The sequence below is a fragment of the Ochlerotatus camptorhynchus genome, unplaced genomic scaffold, assembly GCF_037179485.1.
Source record: "Ochlerotatus camptorhynchus isolate MF236.1 unplaced genomic scaffold, CSIRO-AGI_Acam_v1.1 ptg000316l, whole genome shotgun sequence".
In the NCBI taxonomy this organism is placed as follows: domain Eukaryota; kingdom Metazoa; phylum Arthropoda; class Insecta; order Diptera; family Culicidae; genus Ochlerotatus; species Ochlerotatus camptorhynchus.
In genome coordinates this window covers 3,762,065-3,788,795 of record NW_027040804.1, presented here as the reverse complement: position 1 = coordinate 3,788,795, position 26,731 = coordinate 3,762,065, and the positions used below count along the sequence as shown (strand labels likewise).

At 40.5% G+C, this 26,731-nt stretch overlaps 1 long non-coding RNA gene across 1 annotated transcript in view; it reads right to left on the bottom strand.

Annotated features, from left to right (window-relative positions):
• Window positions 1-1,394: 1,394 nt before the first annotated feature.
• Window positions 1,395-26,731, bottom strand: part of LOC135707717 (uncharacterized) — a 335,458-nt gene continuing 310,121 nt past the window's right edge. Inside the window, exon 3 of the long non-coding RNA XR_010518264.1 lies at window positions 1,395-1,407. This is a non-coding gene — a long non-coding RNA (uncharacterized LOC135707717). The remainder of the gene's footprint in view (window positions 1,408-26,731) is intronic.

Sequence of the window (26,731 nt, the reverse complement as noted above, 5' to 3'; positions counted from 1 at the left end):
TGGATACAGCTTTGTTACTTCGGATGTTATTCATCACCCGAACTAGCTGGTGATTTGTGGAATGGCCCTTCCTAGACCCAAACTGTTCAGGAAGGAGAATGTAATTCTTCTCGACAAACTTAAGTAAACAGTTGAGAATTAGTTTTTCGAACAACTTGCTCAGTGCTGAAAGGATTGGTCTGTAGCTGGAAGGTAGTGATGGATCCTTGCCGGGTTTGCGGATTGGTATGATTTTTACTACCTTCCAGATACTTGGAAAGTAGTGCAGTTCCAAGCATATGTTGAAGATAGCAGTCAAAAGCGAGTACACTTTCGTACTCAGCTTCTTCAATACCATGTTGAATATACCGTCAAACCCGGGAGCATTCATGTGTTCTTGGTGTTTTTCAGCGCTGAGCAAATCTGCTCCCCCATAATATTTTCTGCCGGGGGGGGGACGACACAAGGAGAGGCATCCATGTTTTGTACACATTGTGCAACCTGATTTTCAAGTGGACTTTGGATGATGGAGCCAAGCAGATGCGACGAAACAATGTGGTTGCCAATCGCATTTGCTTTCTCCTGCGGGTTGATTTTGAGCCGATCGTCATCATTTTCGACTCTAAGAGATGGAACGGGTTTGAGATGAGTCTTCAAGACCTTGGCTACCTTCCAGAATGGTTTGAAGTTGTCGTCCAGATTCTGGACAACGCGCCTGAAACTTTCGTTTCGGAGGGAGACCATTCTGGAAGTAATCTCCTTGCTCAGATCGGCCATTTCACGTTTTTTGCGCAGATCACCAGTCCTCTGAAACTGCCCTCTACAATCATTTCTTAAACGAATCAATAATTGGGTGTTGGAATCAATGGCAACAAACTTACCCCTCACAGGAACTTGCCGAACACACGTCTCGTCGGCCACGGATATAGCCTGGTGAAGTCCTTCCAGCGCCTGATCGATGTCCTCTACGGTGTCAAGTGGCGGATTTTCGTCGATGTTCCGGTCAACCACACGTACAAACTGGACCCAGTTGACGTGGTGGTAGTCGGTGCAATCAAGTCGGATAATGTTGTGATCAGACAAACAAAAGCTGTCGCCAGATTTGAGATGGGTCTCTCATCGGAAGACCACGTCGATATTGTGCTTGTGGAGAAAGTCAGCAAGCTCGAGTTTTTTTGCTCGTACACAGCAAACGTTCCAAGTGACGATAGTTATAGATAGAGCGGGAATTAGGGCGTAACAGCTTTTGTAAACAATGATGATTTCTAGGAAGTCAAGGCTCGTCCACGCAAATCAACATCACCATCGGATAGGAGAAGACTTCCCTTATCTGATGGTTATGTTGGTTTGCGTGGGCGTGCCTTGAATTCCTAGAAATCATCGATAGAAGTCATTGTTTACAAAAGTTGTTACGCCCTAATTCCAGCTCTATCTAGAGTTAACGGTTTAGACGCCATATTGAATGATAAACTTACCGAGCACTTGGACCTGTTCGGGCTTGTTGCGGTACTAACGAAGAGCGCTGGTCATGTCGACGAAAATCTTCATCAGTTCATCGGCAGAGAAGAGATCGGGATTGGCGTTTTGTGCTGGTAATTGTCTCCAGAATCCAGGGGGATAGAGAGCTTTGTACAGCTGAAACACAAAAAGTTTCTTAGCGAAGGCCGGATTGCACCCGTGGATTTGCTTAAAGGGCGAACACGAAATTATTGCGACACCGAAAATGTCATGCCAATTTTCTTATAATGTTTAGAATCAAACCAAAATTTTAGGGTAGTTTTATACATATATTTACTTCAAAAATCAAAAGAAAAGTTAATCGATGGAGCCTTGAGTGTAAAATTGAACGCATTTTCGCTTGATGCCCTCCATCAAAGTCTTTACAGTGTCATCCGGTACCAGTTTCTCAGTTTTTTTTTTCCATTTTCTTAACATGTCCTTCTCGTCTTTGACTGTCTTCTTACTCTTCCGAAGTTCCCGCTTCATTATTGCCCAGTACTGCTCCACCGGGCGCAACTCCGGACAGTTTGGCGGATTCATGTCCTTTGGAACAAAATGGACAGAATTGGCCTCATACCACTCCAGGACACTTTTAGAATAGTGGCATGAGGCAAAATCTGGCCAAAATAGCGGAGCTTCGTCGTGCTGCTGCAAGAACGGCAAAAGGCGCTTCTCGAGGCACTCAGATTTGTAGATCTCGCCATTTACTGTACCCTTTGTCACGAAAGGCTCACTCCTCAGTCCGCAAGAGCAGATGGCCTGCCAAATGAGATATTTGGAGGCGAACTTCGACATTTGCTTCTTCTTAAATTTGTCGTCCACATCGAACTTGCTCTTGCCGGTGAAAAACTCCAACCCCGGAATTTGCTTAAAATCGGCTTTTATATACGTTTCGTCGTCCATCACACAGCAGCCATATTTTGTCAGCATCTTCTCGTAGAGCTTCCGTGCCCGAGTTTTAGCCGTCGATTGTTGCCGCTCATCGCGGCTTGAGGAGTTCTGTACCTTGTATGTATGTAGTCCAGCTCTCTTCTTTGCATTCTGGACGTAGCTCTGCGACATGCCGATCTTTTTAGCCAAATCACGGCTTGAGACGTTGGGATTTGCTTTAATCATCCGCTTCACCTTTCCCTCCGTCTTTTTGTTCTCCGGCCCAGTTTTCTTTCAGCTCCTTTGCCGTGGTCCAACGTCAACCGCTCCTGGAACCGCTTCAACACTCTGGAGACCTTAATTAATTTTGGTATCCATGACAGATACGTATTTCGACTACAATGTGCAGTCTTCATCAGTGTCATTCCCACTAAAGAACTTATCAAAATCTAACCCCCTTAAGTACTCATCCCCTAGGTATAAAAGTCAAGGTATATAAATGAAACTACAATGTGTTGAATCGGAACCTACCTAACTAATTAAAACCAAAGATTCAAGTAAGCTAAAGGAGAAAAATCTATTCAACTCTCTAATAAGGAAAATCCCAAAGGCTTGGTAGCCATCATAATGAAGTAATGAAATTGGGTTGTTAGCGGAATGCTTTAATAAAACAGCAAAAAAAGTTATCTTCCATTTAATTCCACTTAATTAATTTTGGTATCCATGACAGATACGTATTTCGACTACAATGTGCAGTCTTCATCAGTGTCATTCCCATAAGGATAAGTTCTTTAGTGGGAATGACACTGATGAAGACTGCACATTGTAGTCGAAATACGTATCTGTCATGGATACCAAAATTAATTAAGTGGAATTAAATGGAAGATAACCTTTTTTGCTGTTTTATTAAAGCATTCCGCTAACAACCCAATTTCATTACTTCATTATGATGGCTACCAAGCCTTTGGGATTTTCCTTATTAGAGAGTTGAATAGTTTTTTCTCCTTTAGCTTACTTAAATCTTTGGTTTTAATTAGTTAGGTAGGTTCCGATTCAACACATTGTAGTTTCATTTATATACCTTGACTTTTATACCTAGGGGATGAGTACTTAAGGGGGTTAGATTTTGATAAGTTCTTTAGTGGGAATGACACTGATGAAGACTGCACATTGTAGTCGAAATACGTATCTGTCATGGATACCAAAATTAATTAAGTGGAATTAAATGGAAGATAACCTTTTTTGCTGTTTTATTAAAGCATTCCGCTAACAACTCAATTTCATTACTTCATCTGGAGACGGTTGAATGGTGAATGTTCAACATTTTTCCCAACTGCCGGTGCGACAGGTCAGGAAATTCCAGGTGTTTGGAAAGAATTTGTTCTCTCAACTCGCGTTGGTTCACCTCCATTTTCGTTGAATCGAAAAACACGACTTCGAGTTTGACAGCATGTACACAATACACATCAATGAGAAAGTGTGCAAAATTTGGTTGATTTTTACCCAATGGTAAAAGAGTTATGCCCTGTTGAATGTGTCGCAATAATTTCGTGTTCGCCCTTTAGTCATGTTGCTTAACCCTGAATGCCGGAGTGTTTTCTTTCTTTCGTCCTGGTTGGTTTCTTGTGGACGCCTGCTTTCGGATCCACTTGAAATCCTCGCGTTTTGTGTGCATTTGTCACACCGCGGCTTGATGTGACAGTTTCGGATGCCATGTCCGAAATTCAGGCAACGCGTGGGTGACGTCGTGACGGCCGCCTTGGTATGGCTCCCATCCCACAATGATGGAGTTGATGGAGCGCAACGCATTCATCGTCACTGTTCCCTTCTGGAAGTGTACCAGGAAAAGGCAATCCGGGTACTTTTGCGTGTTCTTGTCCCTTCGCGTAATCCAGTAGACGGCAGTTGGGACCAGCTTGTGGTCCTTAATTTGATCCGAGATGAACTTTGGGTGGTAGCTCGGTAGACCTCGGATGACCACCTTGAAGGGCTTCTCACCGGGAATATCGTGGATTAAGAACTCCGCCTTGGAATCCTTCAGGTGCTTTACGGCCAGATTGTATTCCGCTCTCGTGCGGAGCATCACCTTGGTGCCAATTCCACTATTAAGTTTGAACTCAGCTTTGACGCCCATCGAAACAGGCAATCTTCGGTTCCCATGCTTTACTAATGTTCGTACGACCTCTGATAGCGATGGCTATGACCACCTCATTTGTCAGCTCAGATTAGCAAATGACGTTCGATAATATTATTAACATCAACTTTTTGGATGATTTGCATTATGGGGCTGAACCAATTCCAGATACATTTCAATTTGGAATGACAATAACTTTACATGTAGCATTACGTATTTAAACTGAGGTCCGTTCGCTTCTCGTATCACTCCGTAACGCCATGCATAGGCAGTACCAGAGAACTGGACTGCCTACCTAGAAGACTCATTCCAACCGTCTTACCAAACTTATCAAAGCCAAAATGGTGGAACTCAGAAATGAAAATTTCGCCAATAACATCCGTTCCTTACCAGATTGTGCAAAACCCTTTTGGAAACTAACAAAAGTCCTCAAAACTAAACCGAGGCCTATTCCACCGCTCGTTTCACTGAATTGTCCCGTCGGTTCAGTGGTTCACCTGATAACACCTGAAGAGAAGGCTGCCGCGATAGGTCAACATTTGGTCAGCTCCCACAATCTCGGACAAAACATCACCAGCCCTCACGAAGCTGAGGTTGCTGAAAATGTAACCAATCTCCACCAGATTCCTAACATCCTTCCCGAGGAATCCGAGATCATGGCTGACGAACTGCTGGCTTATATCAAAACTTCCAAAAACAAGGTTTCGACAACATCCTAAATCTGGAGTTCAAGCACTTAAGTTCCATATTCTAAAACCATTTTAAATCAGTGCCTCCGACTTGGCTACTTCTCACCGTGCTGGAAGTGAGCTAAAGTCATCCCCATTCGGAAACTTGGGAAGGATCCTTCCTCTCCTTCAAGTTACCGACCCATCAGCCTTCTCTCAGGGTTATCCAAGCTTTTCGAAAGGGCAGTTTAGAGCCGGCTTCTAACATCTGCCGAAGAAAACAACATCTTACTCGAGGAGCAGTTTGGTTTTCGAAAAGGTCGATCAACCGTCCACCAACTGACCCGAGTAACAAACATTCTTAGACGGAACAAGGCTGTTTCAAAAACATCTGCTATGGCATTGTTAGACGTTGAAAAAGTGTTTGGCAATATCTAGCATGATGACCTGGCTGCATCGATACGATCTTCCGATCTTCCTCATGATGGATCGTTGTCTTTGTTCGCAGACGACACATCCATCGTCTACAAGGGTAGGGTCATCGGAGCTCTGACTACCAAACTCCAGAGAGGCTTGGATGTCCTGTCTGAGTATTTCAACAGCTGGAAGATCCATATCAACGTGGCGAAGACCCAGGTCATAATTTTTCCACACTCAAAATCTCCCAGCTTGTTCCGTCTGAGAATAATAAAATCTGCCTAAACGGCACAGTGGTGAAGCGGTCTAAAGAGGTAGTCTACCTCGGACTAACACTCGACAGGAAACTGACTCTCCCTGAAATGACAAAAAAAAACAAAATGCAACATCTTGATAAGGTCGTTGTACCCGCTAATCAATAGGAGATTCACCCTATCCCTGAAAAACAAGCTCGCTGTCTACAAGCAAATAATCCTTCCCGTCATAGAGTACGGGTTGCCAATCTCGGAGAGCTGCGCACATTCTCATCACCTCAAACTACAAAGGATTCAGAACAAGATCCTGAGGATGATCCTTAACAGTCTACCGCGTGGGGGTGACCCCGGTGTAGTGGTTAACATCCATACCTCTCATGCCAAAGTCACGAGTTCAAATCTCACCCCCAGACAAGTCACGAATGACCCAAGAGTGTTAAAGTGACTATAATAAAAAAAAAAAAAAAAAAAAAAGTCTACCGCGTACTAGAAATTCTGAGGTCCACCGCCTGGCTGGTCTTCAGACCTTGGCATTACGGAGAACTGCTACCATCAAAAGGTTCAAAGATTGCTGCATGCGATCCGATCAACAGATCATTAGGGATCTGGCACGTTAGGTTAGGCAACTAGGTTAAGTAGGTAGAATATCAAATTTTCTAACTAAAATCAACAAATATGCTTTCCTTAAAAGCAAACTATTACAATGTAAAACTAAAATCAAACAGTTACTTGTCACAGACAGAATCACTAAAGACGAAGAGCTTTCGGGCTAAATCAATTAAAATGTACAATAATTGTAAACCACAAGACAATAAGTAAATAAACAAATAGTAGTAGTAGCTTCTCGTATCAATCTTCATCCTGTAATCGATAGGAGCATCATCTGATTATAATCCAACCGTCATCCGGTTACAGCTATCATTCGAAAAAACCATTTCGGTGATTCGAATTGAATGGTCTGAGATTTCATTCGAACATAGGATGATGTTTTGGTACAGTGAAACTTGCAATACCCGAATAGACGAGAATATCAAATCAATAGTAAGTTTTAGTTTGAGATTTGGGGAGCAGAATATCAAAAATTGCTATAAGTTTGATTGATATAAGAGATACAATATCAAAAATAATGTCAAAACACCTATGGGACCATAACGGAGCATTAGCAAAGTCAGTTGTTGCCATATCTAAAGAATAGCAAAAATCAAAGCAAATTAATATTAAATTTTGCTATTATGTCTCATCATGCTTTTTGCATATTGTTTAAATTAATCAGAGTTGGTTGGAAATGCTAACATGAAGCTAAAGTGTGATAATTTATTAGCTAGAGAATGATCTTGAGAAGAGGTAAGGTGGATGGTTCTGTGGAAAAACTGTCGCATTAATGGCCCTTCGCTCATTTTCAACTTCTATTCAATTTTCATACTGCCGTACTCTAACGGAACTATCCACCTACCCTCTTCTCAAGATCATTCTCTAGCTAATAAATTAAAACACTAAAGCTTCAGGTTAGCATTTCCAACCAACTCTGAAAATCGCTTACTTCACGTATGAAGTAACATAAAAACACTTTGAATGTAAATTAATCAATCTGCTATCAGATCAAAATTAGCTCTTGAATGTATGCTATCAAAATATCACAACAATAGAAAATCATGCTTTGATAGCAGCTTCAGCGAAACACCACTGGTTCAAAGCAATTCAGATGTATTTCTGTTATTGGAGTATTCAATAAGGTCAGCGTTTTTCATTTTTCATAGTGTGAGAAAAGAAAAGATGAAGACCTGAGATGTATCGACGGAGAAGCAGTTCTTCGAACAGATTCGCATTTGAACACCTGACTGAACATAGAATAGACAACTAACAGGCTCGGTATCATAAAATCTGAATTGATGTAGTAAGACAAACCACGTTACATATACCGAAAAAAAAGAGTCATCCCCCTCATCTGTAAACGCCCGCGCTTTCCGTAATTCTGCAGCATCAATATCAAATCAGGTCAACTACCCTCATCGAGGCGAGGTTGTTCCGAATTGTAATGAGGTTTTTAACATTTCCGTTCCATCCCAAAGATGAGATGAGCTCAGAATACACACAGACTGTATAGTGTGTTTTTAACCAGGGAAGCCGGATGAGATTCCCTCAACGCCCCCTTGTTCCCCCTATCCCCAGCCTCATCCCATGCCATTACTCCCTTCGATGCGTACGTGTATCTCTCTACCCATTAATTTCGTTATGACCGTGGGACTCTCGGAGAAAACAACCGACTGGCCACACTCTCTTGAGGTACGCACCTCCGGAAAGTTCACAGGATTTGAATACAATAGATCGCCCCCCACAGTATGGAGGGAAACCTGCTAGAACTATCCTCAACCAGCCGTCCCTAGGCAGCAAGTTGGAATGTCGCTCTAGATCTGGTTTTAGCAGTGATATTTTCTTCAAATTCCTTGAAACAAAACAACTCATTATCACCTGCGAATATCAGTTCTCGCGTGCAACTCCTCCCGGTGCGGTCCCATGTTCCGCGACAGGTTAAGTAGCTATACATGGCGGCAGTGAACCCCCTCCCCGGGAAAAGGTCATTGCCGGGGTGGGGCAGCCCGTTTGTTGACTTGCTGCTCTATCTCTTCCTCCCAGAGCTTGTTGTGTTTCATTTAGTGCGTGTGATGGAAGAAATTCCCACGACACAACTCAAAGTCAAGAAGACCTTTCCCCACATCGCCGTCGTCGTCTTTGGACACCGATAGCCCTCCGGCAAGCAACACGGCGGCGACGCGTATTCGGAAGAAGCAGCTAATGTGAATAATTGCGATGTCTATTCCTTCCATTCATTGCGCGACGGGGCCAAGTGCGTTTGTGTGTGCCTATGTCTGGGTCAACTCATAAACAACCGAAATTGAGGACTTGCCAGGGTGCTCAGATTCTGTATCGACCATTCCGGCTGGCCCAGCGGTGTTGTAAAACTTCCGATTAACCGAGCATCCCTCCGGGCGAAACGGATCTATTGAACCGATCGGGTAAGCCAAAGATGATTGACCGATGTCCATCATGAGGGGCAGTCTGGCACAACAGCAGCAGCAGTAGCAGCAGCATCATGGAAATGAGAACAAAAGAAAATAGTCATGCTTGTTCATGAACCGGAAGTGGATCGGTGTTGGTCGGTTGGCGTGGACTGTGAGAAGAATGGAATCGATTGAAATTAATGCGGGGAACGCGCTTCATGCCGGGGTCGATTGTTTCTCATTTTTGTAGACTTTTGGCAATGTTTGGAATCGGCGGAAGAATGATGGGAGTTGGAAGTCATGATTTTACATCGAACACTAACTTCCAGTAGCAGGGTTAGACTTTTTTTTACGAACCATACATTAAGAGTTATAGCGTAAAATGAAACGTAACGCATTGGAAAACGCAAAATAATTCTTAAATAATGTTGTAATTTATGCGAAATTCATTAGTATGTCATTAAACAAAAAAAGCAAACTATGTAACGAATAATGGTAACCTGGCTTTCGTAGCAGTGTTAGACATTTTGGTGTATTTCAAGGAGAGAGAAATCGATTCTAGCTGCAGTCTGAGCACATTTCATGATGCGAATCTCTGGTATTCTACAGGGTGTTCTGGGCAAGGTCGTAGTCAGATTTCGCATCAGGGAAATACGTTGTTTTGGTGGTCTTAAGAACAATCGCCATTAGGCCAAATGGGCCATTATGCCTAAGTTTTGATATTTACTTTACTTTACTGACATCAGTATTGTTCAAATTTGGAAAAAGCAGTGGGTGAAAGAAGGCAAAACAAAGTTGATGCATAATTGCATGTTGCAATGAACTAGTAAGAAATGCTTTCTCTCGGATCCTTCACCTAGTGTTTAGGAATGATGTAGGATTATTTAACTGCAAAATGTCCGTGTCTCTGGTTTACCAGTCATTTTTTAACAATCTCGTGATAATCGGCGAGCAAATAATGATGTGATGATTGAAGCTCTTCTTTCCATTGGCGAGCACCCACATACAAAAATATTGTCAATACTCAAAAGTATTGTCAATAATATTGATGCAAATACTTATGACGACGATATTGATGCCAATATTAACGCAAAATCAGAAAGATTTAGTTTCGTGTTTGAACAATTCCCCTCACCCAAGTAACACACAAAACATCTTTCTGAAAAATAATTAGAACGGCTTGTTGTATAAATGTATTACAAGTGATGCAGAAAACATCCTATGTTTTATATGAGGTTTATAGATGATATCTTCATACTTCCTAGAGTTTAACATTTTCCAAAATAGTTTTCTTCTGCATTTATCTTCAAATTTTGTTTGTCGTATGCAAAATCAATCTTTGTTGAAATTATAAAGCTCTTGAAGAGATTCTGTAGTTTCCAGATTTACGTGGACATTGACGACGCCAGTGAGCCGGACTGTCTCTTCACGCAGTGATTGACAGTTTCTTATGAGGTTTTCGGAGGTTTGTTATAAAGAGAGTTGAATACACTTTTTTATGACATCTCATAAATTAATGCAAGGATATAATTTTCATGCTATTGGCAAGAACATGATAGATACTCATTATAAAACTTTTATCAAGCGGAGTTGGTCTAGTTAGGAAGTAATAAGTCTATCACCCCAAGGACCTGTGTTCGATTCCCATGCTCATTTTTTTTTTTTAGATTAATTTTTTGCCGCTGCTTTTTATAATGTTTTCAAAACATGTTATAAGACCAGTAGGGGAGTACCAGTACATAACACACCCCCGGGGTAAGACGCACTTTTTCATTTTATTTTGAGTTTTTCTTGAAGTGCTTGATAAGACAACAAAAAAGTTACGTAAAAGCCATGAAAAACACAAATAATAGTCGGCTGGTGCGTTCTGCCCAGGGTGTGCGTTGTATACCATTCTCCCCTATTTAGTTTTATAAGCTCCGCGTCTTGCACTTTGCATTGCATTAAATGCATTAAATGATGTAAATTAGAGTATTATTGATTCTATACGTAACTATGGCAACTTTCTTCGGGACGATTATGATTTAACTCGGGATATTTCATCGGATGCAACCATTTTAGTGAGGAGCAGCCTTTACAGATGACCCAGCAACAATATTTATGATAACATTAACGTGAAAATATTGAAACATTTTTGATTGACTTTGATTGACGATTTCTGGAAAGCGATGATAACTTGGATGTCATTGTTGAGACTTTAAACTTTGGAAATCGTTGTGTAATTGAATCACTGGCGGTACTTCCTCCGTCAATCCTCCTTGGATAAATAATCATCTCCGTAGCTAAATCGGCGTAGACGATCTACCCTTCGGAAATACAGGCGATACCATTTGCTTCACTTCAAACGTTGCATCACAGTGAGTAATCAATGGTACGTTACGGGATGTAAGATCTACCACCGATTCCCAGTCCTAACTACTTCGAACTAGGGGAACATGATTTTTAAGTAATCAAAGGAATACATTTTAGTCATTTAAATGTTGTGCCTTGTTAATAGTGGGTTGCATCACCCTGGATGAACTTGAAACAAGGGAAAATGAGCTAGTTCGGCTTCATCTATGTGATTCCTAATCTTCTATTCGTTGTTCCTCAGTTTGAAGTGTTTAAGCCTAGGGATCTGGTGCATGGTCATTATCGGAGCCATTGCTTAATTTTGCTGCTAAAGAATCCAATTTTGACTGGTAAATAGGTACGCTATTGACATCATAGCCACAGAAGAACTTAAATGTCGGAAATGTAACAAGTGATACTGACGACATTTAACACTATTGTGCAATAGATTAATATTATGCTATCAGGCCATCAAAATATGTGTAGTGCATTGCTGATTTGTCGAGTAGTGTTAAGCTTAAACAAGTCTTGTTCAGTCTTTAGATCAGCTAACTTACTGAGGTTGAATTATTGGGATGCAATTTGCTTCATGCATTACTAATCAACTATTTATTCAGCCTGGTGGTAATCAGCTCCGTACACCTCAAATCAACCAACAATCAGCTTCTGTTCTTAATGTTCAGCTTGAATTGTTACTTATATACAATCTTCAGCAAAGTTGTAACTGAGTTAATAAGCCTCCCTAATAGAGATAAATTAATTAATTAATTAACTGAGTTAATGTCAAGCAACTTCGTTCAAAAATAGCTATTCACTCGGACATGAAGCATAAGGTTGGCTTTTATAAGGCCTTAAGGTTGTTTATTTCACTAGACTTGAAGTCTGACCAAGACTGCCGGTGTACCAATGGGAGTCAGATTCCAATCTGAAAAAAATTCCGGAGTTTCTTATCTTGCCGATTTGGTATGTTCAGATGAATTATTCTAAAACTCTCACAAACTCTCATATCATACACATCTCATATGTGTAGTTGGAGGGGGGTAATAATATACCCCGCCTCCTCAGTTATATCAATAGAAGTAATATCTCAAACTGAAATAACTTCGGAGTTTCTTATCTTATCGATTTGATATATTCAGGATGAATTCTTCAAACATATTTGCTCAGTCTCATAAGCGTAGTTAGAAATCGGGGAGGGGGGGGGGTACTCTATAAGAAGTTGAAAAACGAAAATTGTTGTAGTGTAAATATTTAATATCCACCTGTCCGTTCATTTGTTAGTGAGGAGATGTTGTTTGAATTAATAGTCCAACTGCTTTATTATTTCGATATAAAGCTTTTGTTTGAAATATTACACTGCCATTCGGGCCACCCGCATATAGAAAACACAGAAGTCGTACGTCAAAAACCAAAAACAGGAGAAAACGTAAACTGTCTTCACCAGTTTCGCCTCAGACACAGAAACATTCGGATTTCGCTTGTTGGGTTAACTATAAGTGGGCTACGTTTTAGTTGGGTTCCCAAGTCAAACGTCTTTTCTAACAGTGCTGATTCCTTTAAGAAATTTCGACCGGCTTCATGCAAAATCCGGCAAACGAGTGGAGTAATGATACAGATTAACGAGTTGCTTCCTTGATGGTTGCCAACGATATGGCTGAATGAACGTCTGAACATACCAACTTGACAAGATCAGAAGCACCGAAGTTATTACAGTTTGAAGCTTTACTTCCATTTATATGAGTGAGGAGGGTGAGATGAGATTGAACAATTGTTTGTGAATAATTCATCTAAAAATACCAAATCGATAAGATAAGAAACTTCGAAGTTATTTCAGTTTGGAGTCTGACTTTGATTGGTACACCGGCAGTGTTGTCAGGAAAGGGGACTTTTGGCATTTAATTCGAAACATTGATCTTTGAACAGCTATAACTTTTTTTTATTGGCATTCTAGCACCACACACCCTTCATCAAAGTTGTTAGGCACTTCCTGCGTATTTCATGCGCCAAATTTTGCACAGTTGTTTGAGACCCCAAATGGAATCAAAAAAACATTGTTCTGAAAAAAATGATCATGATGACCCATCCTAGTAAGCATATCAAATTGATTACTCAATTGAATTTCATCAGAAGGGGGATCAAGCGATTGTCCTTTTCTTTTGCGTGTAGGTACTATGGTGGTTAGTGCTTTTAAAAATCATTCCTTCTACACTCAACTCAGCCGAAAATTAAGACAACATTAACATATAGACCAACTACCTGTATGAAATTGAATTTTTACATAAACACATTCTCTTGATCAAGGCAACCTATGAGTATCGAAGTCAACATTTGCTTTTGTTCACTCGTGGCTGGATGTTTATTATTGCCTGTGCTGTTGTCAATATCAACGTTCATCTTCATCATGGTGGGGATGATTTTGAGGATCAAATGCAAAATAATTATTTTCATATTACACAAATATAGAGCTGGAGAACGTGTTGGTTTTTATACACATGTTGATGGAAAATTATTGCCTCGTGCTGAATTGATGATAATATCTAATAATATAATAAAACAGCAAAAAAGGTTATCTTCCACTTAATTAATGATGGTATCCGACAGATGTGACGTATTTTGACTGCAATATGCAGTCTTCATCAGTGTCAATCCTACTAAAGAACTTATCAAAACCTAACCCCCTTAAGTACTCATCCCCTAGGTAAAAATGTCAAGATCACAGGTATAAAAATGAAACTATAATGTGTAGAATCGGAACCTACCTAGCTAAAAAACAAAGATTTAAGTAAACTAAAGGAGAAAAATCGATACAAATCTCTAATAAGGAAAAAATATTTTGCTTTTGAGGATTGTTTCTGATTTTGACAATTTTGGGTTGGATAATCAAGCAGTGGTTAATATCAACAACGCGTATTCGTTGATGTATAATGAACTCATTTGTTCGTTTCGCTCGTACTTCACAGCGAAGATATTCAAAACGAAGACAATTCATCTACACTGAGTTGAAGTGCTACTCGTTGCATGTGATGGTAAATGATAAAACCAGACACTGATGGTGGTAGAACAAAGTTTCTCCAAATCGACTTCCAAGCAGAGAATCTGAAGGATCGAAGAGCAATTTTTCCAAATCGATATCCAAGCATGAGGGTAAGGTCCAAACAAGGATCCAAGAGGAATAAGAATCGAGCAAAGTAGAAAATTTGCAGGTAATATTTAGCACTGAAAAGTTCTGTTTAAATTTGTTGCAACTGTAGGTAGCAGTAATACTTCCTTCAGCGAAATCAAAGAAGATTTTTCGAAGTTTGATTAGCTAGTGTGAGATTTGTTGAGCATCTAGAATTGAGATTTAGATGTGTCGCCCCCTCTTGATTATTAGTAAATTTATATTCTTCCGCTCTCAATATCATATTGGAACCAGTGTTCGGAAAATCATTATCAAATCTCATTCATTGAGCCTCCACGCGAGAATAAAGTCGCGTCCGAATGCGGCAAACAACATTCACGCTTGAGATTCTAATGCATATTCACTCACTCACACTCACAACGCCGAATAATCATTCCAGCTTTAAACTCATAAAAACCACTCAAACGTCAATTGATATCATGCCTATGTATGTTGTGTTAGTTTTCCAATCCCTGATGCACAAACAATAGTAATAACAATGAATAACACCAAAATATAAAGCAATGAATTTTTGAACCTGAAAACTCATCGGTGATTTTTGCGACGTTGAATTTTGCAAGGCAAAACTCATAGGTGCATAAACTCATACATGAGATTTGAGTTTTTGAGTTTTTCCGAACACTGATTGGAACAAAATATAATGCTTGATATTGATTCTACCAGCTCCTTTGATATTGCGAGACTATTCACAACGTTTAAAAATCAATCGGAGAGTTGACTAGACACAAAATTGATTCCGTTGCACATCGTTTCTTTGAAAGAGAAAGTATAGTTTGCTATCTCTTTTTACTGTTCACCAATGGCAGACACGAAGGAACTGCTGCAAGCCGTTATGGAAGTTTCGGTTGCGTTCGGGTGTAAAGCAAAAGCATGAAACTCAATCTCACCACAGTTTGGTGAGATTTGCAGCTGGTGAGTTTTGTTAGCTTGATATTCCCAGCTGCGGCATCACAGCTTGCAATATCAACCGCAGTTGTGTGCTTGTTGATTTCTGTCTACGAAAATCAAGCGTGATCTTGGGCTTTGGTGAGATTTGATGTTTTGATATTTTTCCAACACTGGAAAGGAATGTTCAATATCCTTCATCTTGAACAAATCATTCGAACATATTTGTGGATTATTCTTCTCTAATTAAAATTCAAACTTCCTGATGTTCGTCAAGTTCAAAATATTTTGGCAGCTTCATTTGCTTTTAATGAGTCTTATAGAAGTTGAAATTAAATGTCATCATGAATTTTCAACCATACATAAGTGTACGGTAACACAAATTCAATTAGTTGGAAAGATTACATGCATTTACCACATGTTCAAGGCATTGAGCCAGAGCTGGTAAATATCATGGCCGTCATGTGACGATGAGAAAACAGATCCTCTCACTCTCGCGAGATGAAACTACCTATCATTAGCTGTCTTGTCATTTTTCAATGATCATCGCTGCTATTTTCAACCGATCGCTCCAAAACAGAACGTTCCCAAATGCATGGACAATGGCATCCATAGTACCGATCCACAAGTCTGAAAATAAAAAAATGTGTCACCAATTATCGTGGTATATCCATACTTTGCACTCTCAGTAAGATGCTGGAGAAACCGATCCACACAGCCCTCTGCAGAGTTACTGCCCCGATCATCTCCAACAGCCAGCACGGTTTAATGAATCACCGCTCAACGACATCAAACCTAACGTGTTACGTGTCAGCGATATCACGTGATATAGCATCAAAACAGCAAGTGGATTCGGTTTACGTCGATTTTGCGAAAGCTTTCGATACAGTTCCGCACAACCTCATCATTAGCAAAATGAATCATATTGGATTCCCCACCTGGATCACGGCATGGCTCAACTCGTACCTGTCTGACCGCAATGCTTTCGTGGTGGTATATTCCGTATGCTCCAGGATCTTCGACAAGAAGATATAAATCGTTTGCTAGTCTTGTGCGGTGACAACGGCACACGGAAACAAATCCGATTCCATTTTCATGAATAAAACATCATGAAATGAAAAAACTTGCCATCCCATGAAATCATAACAATGATTCATGATTTCGTCATGGAAATTCATGATTTCATAATGCAATGGAATCAAGACCGCTGCAAGCGTTACACGTACTTGGCAAACCGTGTTCATAAACCACACTACATAAGCATCTCTTATACACCTTTTGTCTTCTATCATATACAAGTACTTATAGTCTAGTGGTCAAAGTATGGGTTTAATGATCTCAAGGTTCTTGGTTCGAATCCAGTCTGATGCTTAATTTTATTCTTTTTACAGTTTTTGCTTAAAAGTTAACCCCATGAATTTTGCTCATGATTTCAACTCGGATGATTCATGATTTTGGGAATGTTTGCTGCGTTACGGAAAAGTTGCTCATGATATCATGAATATTATTCATGGTGTATTTTCATAACATGAAAACCAGCTGTGTTCATGAAATCATGAGTCATTTTTCTCATTTCGGAGATCGGATTTTTTCCCGTGCATGCGAGTCAACAGCAAAAAATACAAAGGGATATCCTTCTCCCGCCGCAGCAATAGCGTTACTCTTCATCCATACTGCATGCGACCGGATTCCCTAGATCGCTTAAACTCAATCTGCGATCTAGGGGTTACGATCGATTCCAGGTTAACGTATTGCGAACACATAAGCTGCCAAAGCATACACTGTGCTTGGTTTCATTCGTCGTCATGCTTCTGGTTTCACCGACGTTTATTGCCTCAAGACACTATTCTGCTCGCTGGTTCGTAGTATCTTGCTTCCCACCCAAGTAAAATTTACAGTTTTATAGAGGTTTTATAGCATTCCAAAAGTCTAAATCATGGTCTACAGAACCTTCATAAAACCAAAATTGTTACTTGGGCAGTGTGGTCTCCATTTTACACTACGCATATTCTTACGATTGAACGGATTCAGAAAAGTTTCATGAGGTTTGCTTTACGTCAGGTCCCATGGAATGATTCAGTAATTCTTCCCAGTTATCCAGACCGATGCATGCTAATTGATTTGGAATCTCTCTCAGCAAGGCGTATCAAATTGCAACGACTGTTCATCTTCGACCTAATCACCGGCAATGTGGACTGTCCCGAGCTCCTGAAACGGATTCCATGGAACATTCCTCCTCGTAGATTTCGTAACGCTCTATTACTGGGAATTCCATTCCACATAATTAACTTTAGATTCAATATCTGTTTTAATTCATGTTTGCGTTCCTTTAATGATGTTTGTAATGAGTTTGATTTTACTATGTCCAAAAATGTGTTTAGTAATAGAATAAGAGGTTTAGATTAAACAAGTTTTAGTTTTAAGTAATCAGTCTGTACGACGTAGCCGAAGACGGTGTGCAATAAATAAATCAAGCACTCATGAGAATAATTCTTATGTGGTTTTGACCTCAACATTTCTAACTGATTTAGATGAATTTAAGCAAACAATGTATGTAATCGGTAGAGTTCTCATCCAATGATAGTGTCAGAAGTATCTCTGTAAATATCGCGTGAGATCTTTCATTGAAAAAGCCATTAGCCAACCCTGCATTAAGCTGCATTATAGTCATATTCAAGTTGCATAAGTCAATCATATAAAACTTGTCGTAAATTTGTATATTGACCCCACCTCTTGCGCTTTTTTGTTATAAATGCGTTGAATACAAGTAACTAGTATCGTAAATTTTTACTACCAAGATTGTAATAAATTAGTTATTTAACCTAGTTGATGAAAAACGGCTTAGGCATTGCATTTGAACTTAGTGCTTTCGCAGCATAAATTTTCACTTGATTGATCCCATTTCGATGTAAATGCCTCATTTAATGGGCAAATGATTTTCTTCTTCAATTGCCACAAAGGGGTTGATTAAGATATAAAAACGAAATTAACTCGGAAGTGAAATTGCCTCACTGCTATCATTGCTGTTCGCTCTGATAAAACACAAGCCAAAGCCGCAGCATGTGGTTGATTGGGGGCGTAATCCTGTAGCCCTGAATAGTTTTATTGTTGGTGGTTGGAGTTATGTGGTTCGTTTAAATTCAGTGACTTCAATTTCGAAACTCGAGTAGCATTATTTTATGGCACCCAATCAACCCAACCGTCAAACTAATTTCCATCCCTCAGCCTCCGGGGTAGAAGCTAGGGCAATATGTTCGATTCGATCTTCATTGCCTTGACGAGCCGGTGGAATTGCTATTTCCCGTCCCGACGGAACCTACCACCTGCTGCTGATGATCAACGGTGGCAGTTAGAAAACTCTGCTCGCTGTCTTCCGAACCATGACAACCACGAGGTGGCTTCCCGGAGCAGGTACTTGTAATTGAATTAGTAGCGCAACTCATTGGATTCCTGGAGGTACGTTATACAAGTCATTTACCGAGCGTAGAGTCTCTTTCTCGTCTTTTATATTATTGCACTCTATGATGATGTTGTTGCTCGGTTCATTCGAGCTGGAACAAGGAAACTGTTTCAAAACGATGAGAATTCGTTTAATTAAATTTAATTATTGTGAAAGCTGGCCCTGTCGGTCGGGTGGAACCACATTATCGCCCCGCTGCTGTTAAACTGTGTAGCGTACTCTACTTGAAGCACGTTCTATTCAGCCAGTTCGTTCCATCCGTTTTACCTAGATCTCCTCCAACAAGAAGCGAACACAATTTGCTTGACTTTGAAAATTCAGACATAACTTCAATAACCATTTGTTTTCTAGCCGGGCAAAGGAAGCTCGACATGATCTTGGAGTACTTTCGGGGGGAGGCGGAAGGCACTCATCCGCACGATACAGGCAGCGGGCAATCTAAGTAGAGAGATATACATGTACATTATTCAAGGAATACACAAAAAGGAAGAAATTCTTGCTCAACTGGTTTTACGGTGATGTGGAGCTTTTTTCGTACCAGTTTTTGTTCCTGCTATAGTCATTCCCAGTCCGGCTTTTTTTTTATCCTCAAACTCCGTATCGTCGTCGGTTGTTGGTTAGTCGTGGCGGGCATCGCGAAGACGAAAAGAAATCATCCTCTCGTCATACCCATCATCAATGTTTCAGTCACCTCGGCTTCGGACTGGACTGGATGATGAGAATGTTCCTGTGCCAGTTGGTTGATAATGTCCAGGTCCACCCGCTTGCCTCCGGATTTCTTTTTTCTTTTTCGAGCGAACTCTGCGGAATGACGGATGCAGTTCGTTCGATGGCTCTGTTTTGTTATGACAATGTTGAAAACTGGTTAACAGTTTATTGTCATACAAGATTAAATTATTAAGCTCTCATGACTGCTGGATTTTATTGATTTGCATCGGACCAGCCAGGATCATCTGGTGATTCAATATTGCACAGGTCATTGCATTTGCGTTATGGCCGGTAAACCTGAGGTCGTGTGCCATAAAACCAACCTATAAGCATGAATACACGTAGTTCAGAAATGTTAGGAATGGCAGGAACGTTATTACATTCTTGAAGTATTTTGTACGCAAAACTTGTCTGCATATCAAGAGTGGTGCCAATTTATGGGGCCGTGATACTTTTATTCGCACATTAAATTCAACCATCAGGCAAGATTGCACAGTGTTTTAACAAGTTGTCTATTCAGGCGTGCGGACAATTTTTTGATACAAAGAAGATCATGATGTACCGTAAAAGCTTACAAACTTCAAGTGACTCTATAATACCTTATGGGTAAGGTGAAAAAGTGCTGTTCACCATTATAATATTCATCATTCCGAGACTTCCGATTCCGATCTTTAGAACCAATCAACCCTCAGCGAGAAGAGAACAATCTGATTTGAATGTAAAGCACCATTTATCCATCCAACGAAACCACAGCGAACGGAAATTGATTCCACACGGATGGACCTCCTCGTCGATTGGGAGAGGGGGAATAAAATAACACCGGGCGCGCGTGAAATTACGACCATAAAAAGCTGTTAAGTCGACATCAAGCGAAATAAGAAAAAAAAACAAACCATCAGCCCCGTTGATTGAATCCGTTACCACGCACCATTTGAAGCCCCGTACGCACGTACGATTCCACATTCTCGATGAAATATGTAGGTCTAAAACAGCGTAAAAACTACAGAATCTTCTTCTGCGGAAATGATTATTCAGATCCACGCATAAAGCTTCTTAGTTTCTCGGGACGACGACGACGACGACACATCAGATCAGACGAACCGTAACCAAGGCCTTATTGCCTTGGCAGTCATTAGTGTCCCCCTTGCACGGTTCCGTCATCAACCGCGACGCTAGCCGTGAGGAGCCAACTCGTGGCTGGAACTTTGGCTCCATAGATGTACCTGCTAGCTACTTATCTTTAAATCTTATCATCTTCAGAACCGAGATCGCACTAATGAGAGAGCGCTCTTAAATTTGCCTCTTGTTTTGTCCATTAAACGCTCTGCTACCCCTCACCTTAAGTCGTTTGAAGTGATTCCGGGACCCTTCCCGATTCAGGATGGAACAATCCGCTTTTTTTCTACGCTTCGATTTCAATCTCGAACCCAAGCACCTTCAATCTAGAGCATATCACTTGTTTTTTTTTTTCGTTCGTTCGTTTGAGTAAATAAAGTGGCTGAGGTGGACGGCAGTCATTTCCACTTGTCCACGAACTGCGACGGATGGAACGATCCAGTGTGCTTTCGTTTTAGGCATGCATGCGTGAAGAACCACCAGTCAGTAGGGGGAAATGCTAGCATATGAAAGCAAGCCAAGTGCAAAGGGGGCGCAGAAAATTCTTCTCCGTGGTAGACGAAGCGTGGAAAATCTACCAACAGGTTGATGGATATCGGCTACCCCTCTGGTAAGACGTTGGGCATCTACAGGTTGTTCATCATGCAAGGTATGGGAAAGAGTTCTTGCAACAGGTTGAACAACGCAAGACTTTTGATGAAGTGCCACGTACGAATTTTATGCTATTGTTTTCATGACATTATGAAAGTACGGTATAGTGGGGCTAGCCTTGTGTAAATTGAAAGACTCCGAACAAAAAAGGTTATCAGACTCTGGGATACGGAATCATTTTTCAGATCAGATTCGGTCTGGAAATGTATCAATATCCAACAGATTGAAGAAAAAAATGGAGACCTTGGTCTTATAATATTTTAGATACTAAGTTTAAATAAAAAAAATATGATTATGTTCAGCTTTATAGATATAACAAATTAAGATCTCGCAAAACAAATTTAGAAAAAATCCATGCTTGTTCATATTTTGATTCTGTCCACAATATAAACAATCTTAATTCTAAACGCAATTTATTGTACTGTATCCATTTGACTAGAACTACCGAAACTAGAAAAAATCGTTAAACAGAGCTTAAATCGATGGACACCTCGCTGCTTAGAGGCTCAATCAATTTTTGAAAGCATGGAATATTTTCAATTAAAATTGCTCATCATATCCTTAACACATGAACTGATTTTTTGGGAGAAGATACAATACTCAAATGCGGAAACTTTGCGTTGCCAAAATCCATTATACGTTTTTACAATGTTTCACTACACCGTTCGAAAAATTCATGTAAATTTCTCAACATAAAATTAACGCTATATTTGACATAAATTTAAGCGATATTTCGATATTTCGCATAAATTAGCAATATTGAATTCAAGTTTGTAAACGATTTCGCTGTTTATGCCAAGTATAGCTCAAAATTAAACGAAAGGAGATTTTACACGGTAGTCAGAATTTTTTGACGTAGGACTACGTCTTTCGGCAACATATAGGGGATGCAATTTAAAAAAAAAATCAAAATCGACCGCATTACGAAAAGAGGCCAGGTTTTGACCACATATGACTCTGTCAATAGCAGATGGATTTTAATTCTAAACAAGCCAATCGTTTGGAAGTTTATCTACCAATTTGCTAAAATTAACACTTAATTAATTTTCAATAGGTCACTATTGAAAAATACACAAATGTCCAAATTGCAAAATGGTGATCAAAATTATCACCGATTGCCTGCAAACAGCGCATTCCCTAACACAGATTTAAAAATCGAATTCAATCCTGTCTCACTGAACGGTGCTCATTCAATCACCGTGTGTGGTGGTGTCCGGTCGTCGGTGTCAGCAGCAGCAGCATCAGCAGAAGCAGTGCTTTCAGCGTGTGGCGTTAACATTGTTCTCCAATACACAAAGAAAAGCAGCCTGCAAGGAGCGAGCTGCAGGCTCACATGAGCATCCATAAAAGGAGGAAGAAGCCGCACCGCTATGGATCTAAATCATTTTCGTCGTGAGTTTTGGATATCGGTCAAGGTCATCAATCGGATGTCAGTTCCTGAAAGCAGCTACCTATCAAGGGTCAACCTGGTCTATAGAAGGTGCAGAATTATAGCTCTAAATGTATTGGTGCAATCTGTGAGCCATCTATGCCAAGCGCGTCACCCTTGCTCCAAACAACATACAGCTCGCCAGCCTCGTCCGCGTTGAACACCCAAATAGCTCAGCATTACCCTAGCAGCACACTTGTCACTTAACAGTTGGTGTTACTTGTATGCACCTTATTTCAGTCACAATCAAGTTGTAGCAACCTATTTTGATGGATGTGTGTTGCCTGGGTACTCAGCCATCACGACAAAACGGTCCTTTTTAGGATCACCATAATTTATTGTTATTTAAGAGTTAATTTTCATTGAACGTTCGCTCGCCTTGCTGCCAGTCACATCACCCTCAAAGCTCTTTGATAATGTACCCAGCAACCAAACGTTTGTCGTCAAATGCGTAACAGTATTGAAGTGGTACATACAAATTCTCGCAATGACCGAATACCTCATGACCATGTCAATTAACCAGGGACACTTCATAAGGTTTTCTCTAGGACGCTAGGAAAAACAAAAAAAAAAATCTCGAATTTACATGATTGATAGCGATTGGAAAAATTTGAGCAAGAAATTCCTCCAATCAATATTCGCTTTTTTATTATCTACTAGCTGAGTGTGCCCGGTCTTGCCCTGGATTCAATATAAGCTTGAGTTTATGCGCCGATTTAAAAAAAAGCATGCTATGTTGTACGTAGCCCCCCCCCCCCCTATTATCTAAGGGGCTACCTCCTATGATTATCTCCTTATACCCCCACACTCGCCCCCACATGCCCAATTTGGTTCCATTTGCTTGATTAGTTCTCGAGTTATGCAGAAATTTCTGTTTCATTTGTATGGGAGCCCCCCTACAGAAGGGGGAGGGGCCTCGAACCATCATAAGAACCTTCCACGGCCTTAAAAACCCCTGTATACAAATTTTCACGCCAATCGGTTCAGTAGTTTCCGAGTCTATAAGGGTCAGACAGACAGACAGACAGACAGACAGACAGACAGACAGACAGACAGACAGACAGACAGACAGACAGACAGACAGACAGACAGACAGACAGACAGACAGACAGACAGACAGACAGACAGACAGACAGACAGACAGACAGACAGACAGACAGACAGACAGACAGACAGACAGACAGACAGACAGACAGACAGACAGACAGACAGACAGACAGACAGACAGACAGACAGACAGACAGACAGACAGACAGACAGACAGACAGACAGACAGACAGACAGACAGACAGACAGACAGACAGACAGACAGACAGACAGACAGACAGACAGACAGACAGACAGACAGACAGACAGACAGACAGACAGACAGACAGACAGACAGACAGACAGACAGACAGACAGACAGACAGACAGACAGACAGACAGACAGACAGACAGACAGACAGACAGACAGACAGACAGACAGACAGACAGACAGACAGACAGACAGACAGACAGACAGACAGACAGACAGACAGACAGACAGACAGACAGACAGACAGACAGACAGACAGACAGACAGACAGACAGACAGACAGACAGACAGACAGACAGACAGACAGACAGACAGACAGACAGACAGACAGACAGACAGACAGACAGACAGACAGACAGACAGACAGACAGACAGACAGACAGACAGACAGACAGACAGACAGACAGACAGACAGACAGACAGACAGACAGACAGACAGACAGACAGACAGACAGACAGACAGACAGACAGACAGACAGACAGACAGACAGACAGACAGACAGACAGACAGACAGACAGACAGACAGACAGACAGACAGACAGACAGACAGACAGACAGACAGACAGACAGACAGACAGACAGACAGACAGACAGACAGACAGACAGACAGACAGACAGACAGACAGACAGACAGACAGACAGACAGACAGACAGACAGACAGACAGACAGACAGACAGACAGACAGACAGACAGACAGACAGACAGACAGACAGACAGACAGACAGACAGACAGACAGACAGACAGACAGACAGACAGACAGACAGACAGACAGACAGACAGACAGACAGACAGACAGACAGACAGACAGACAGACAGACAGACAGACAGACAGACAGACAGACAGACAGACAGACAGACAGACAGACAGACAGACAGACAGACAGACAGACAGACAGACAGACAGACAGACAGACAGACAGACAGACAGACAGACAGACAGACAGACAGACAGACAGACAGACAGACAGACAGACAGACAGACAGACAGACAGACAGACAGACAGACAGACAGACAGACAGACAGACAGACAGACAGACAGACAGACAGACAGACAGACAGACAGACAGACAGACAGACAGACAGACAGACAGACAGACAGACAGACAGACAGACAGACAGACAGACAGACAGACAGACATTCATTTTTATTCCTGATTGATACCAAGCACTGAGCATGCCAGACGGTACCGATATTTATGCCTTTTGGTACAAATTTTAAGTCCCTCCTATTAAGAACATTATGTCAAAAATATCCTTGTCGAATTCTCTTAATAGAAGCGGCATAACATATGCATCAAAAAGTTTAAACGGAGGTACCATCCGGTAGGCTCATATTCTGTGATTGATGTGTTTTCCCTAATAGTGTAAATCGCTCTAATATTGGTCTATGGATCTAAGATTGGGCACATCGCTAAAAATCTGCTATTTTCAATTTTATCTAGATGAATGTGTCATTGGGACGGTACTAATTGATAGTTTTGGTCGCCATTGAAATTTTAAACGATTGGTGAATTTATGTATGGGCCCAAATTAGGGGCACTTAGGCGGACATAACATCCATTTCCCCTACATATTTCATTTCCGCACATACGAGGAAAAATTTCCACATTATTGTTCTTAACTAGCTTCCAAGCTTGCAACCCATCGGTCCTTTTCAGGACCACAAATAACTAAAAAAAGATAAAGAGCTTGAATCCAAGACATATCGTCCAGGATTGGCTTGTACTATGTGGACATCGACAGAGCATCTTAAAAACAGAACTCTCAAATTGCTTCTGAATTTCAACCTATCGAAATTTTTCACTAATAATGAGTTAAGAAATCAATTTAATATTTACTATACTTTTGCTGTGACATCATAACTACCTTTCGTAATTCTACGTCAAATCCACGGTCGTGTCTTGGATACAACATCTTACTTTTTCTTCGAAGAGTCACCAGAAGCGGGACTGAATACTCGTGGTTTTCTCGAAGTTACGGGTTACAATTAAGGTAAGGAGGGAATCAAAGAAAAGGTACACAAAAATGCAATCACTATAAATCAATGGAGACGCACAAGACCATGTTACAGTCACTATACATCAATGGAGACGCATGGTAGCCTAGTCACATAGGAGCATTGAGCGAAAACCCAAAACTTGATAACTTAAAAAATATAAAACTCAAAAACGAAAAAAAAACATCGCTGATTTTTATATGTTGTGTAAAAAAAGCCCAAATGTTCAAGGTAAAACATAAAAACATATTGTGCTCTCGATCCCCAAACCATGAAAACCATAAAAAAAAATACAGTTGTCTTCGATAAAATAGCAGCGCATGCCGATTTTCATACAAAATGGTCAACTTTGACATGATGTAACTTTGAAAACTTATTAAACGTTCGCCAAAGAAATTTTGAACAATTTTCCCTGGTGCCTCACTTTCCGGCAGGTGCTTCCAAAAATATAATATTTTGTAATCGTAAAATTGAACATACTTATAGTTCTTTGGCGAACGTTTCAGCTCAATTGATCATAAGTAAACAAAGTTACAGCATGTCAAAGTTGACCATTTTGTATGAAAATCGGCATGCGCTGCTATTTTATCGAACACAACTGTACAATACAAAATTCCAATTTATTAATATTTTTATATTTTTCATAAAAGTATTATTAATTACCTTTATTTTTATATTTTGATCTTTGAAATCGGTTCAGTGGTTCAAAAGTTCTGAATTTTTGAAACAAGACATTTTAAAAAAACGATTTTTTGTCACACTAATGACAGAATAAAAAATACGGGTCCAATATTTTGCGATAAGGAACAAAACTATATTTTTATGCGAAATTCTGAGAACCACTACATCGTT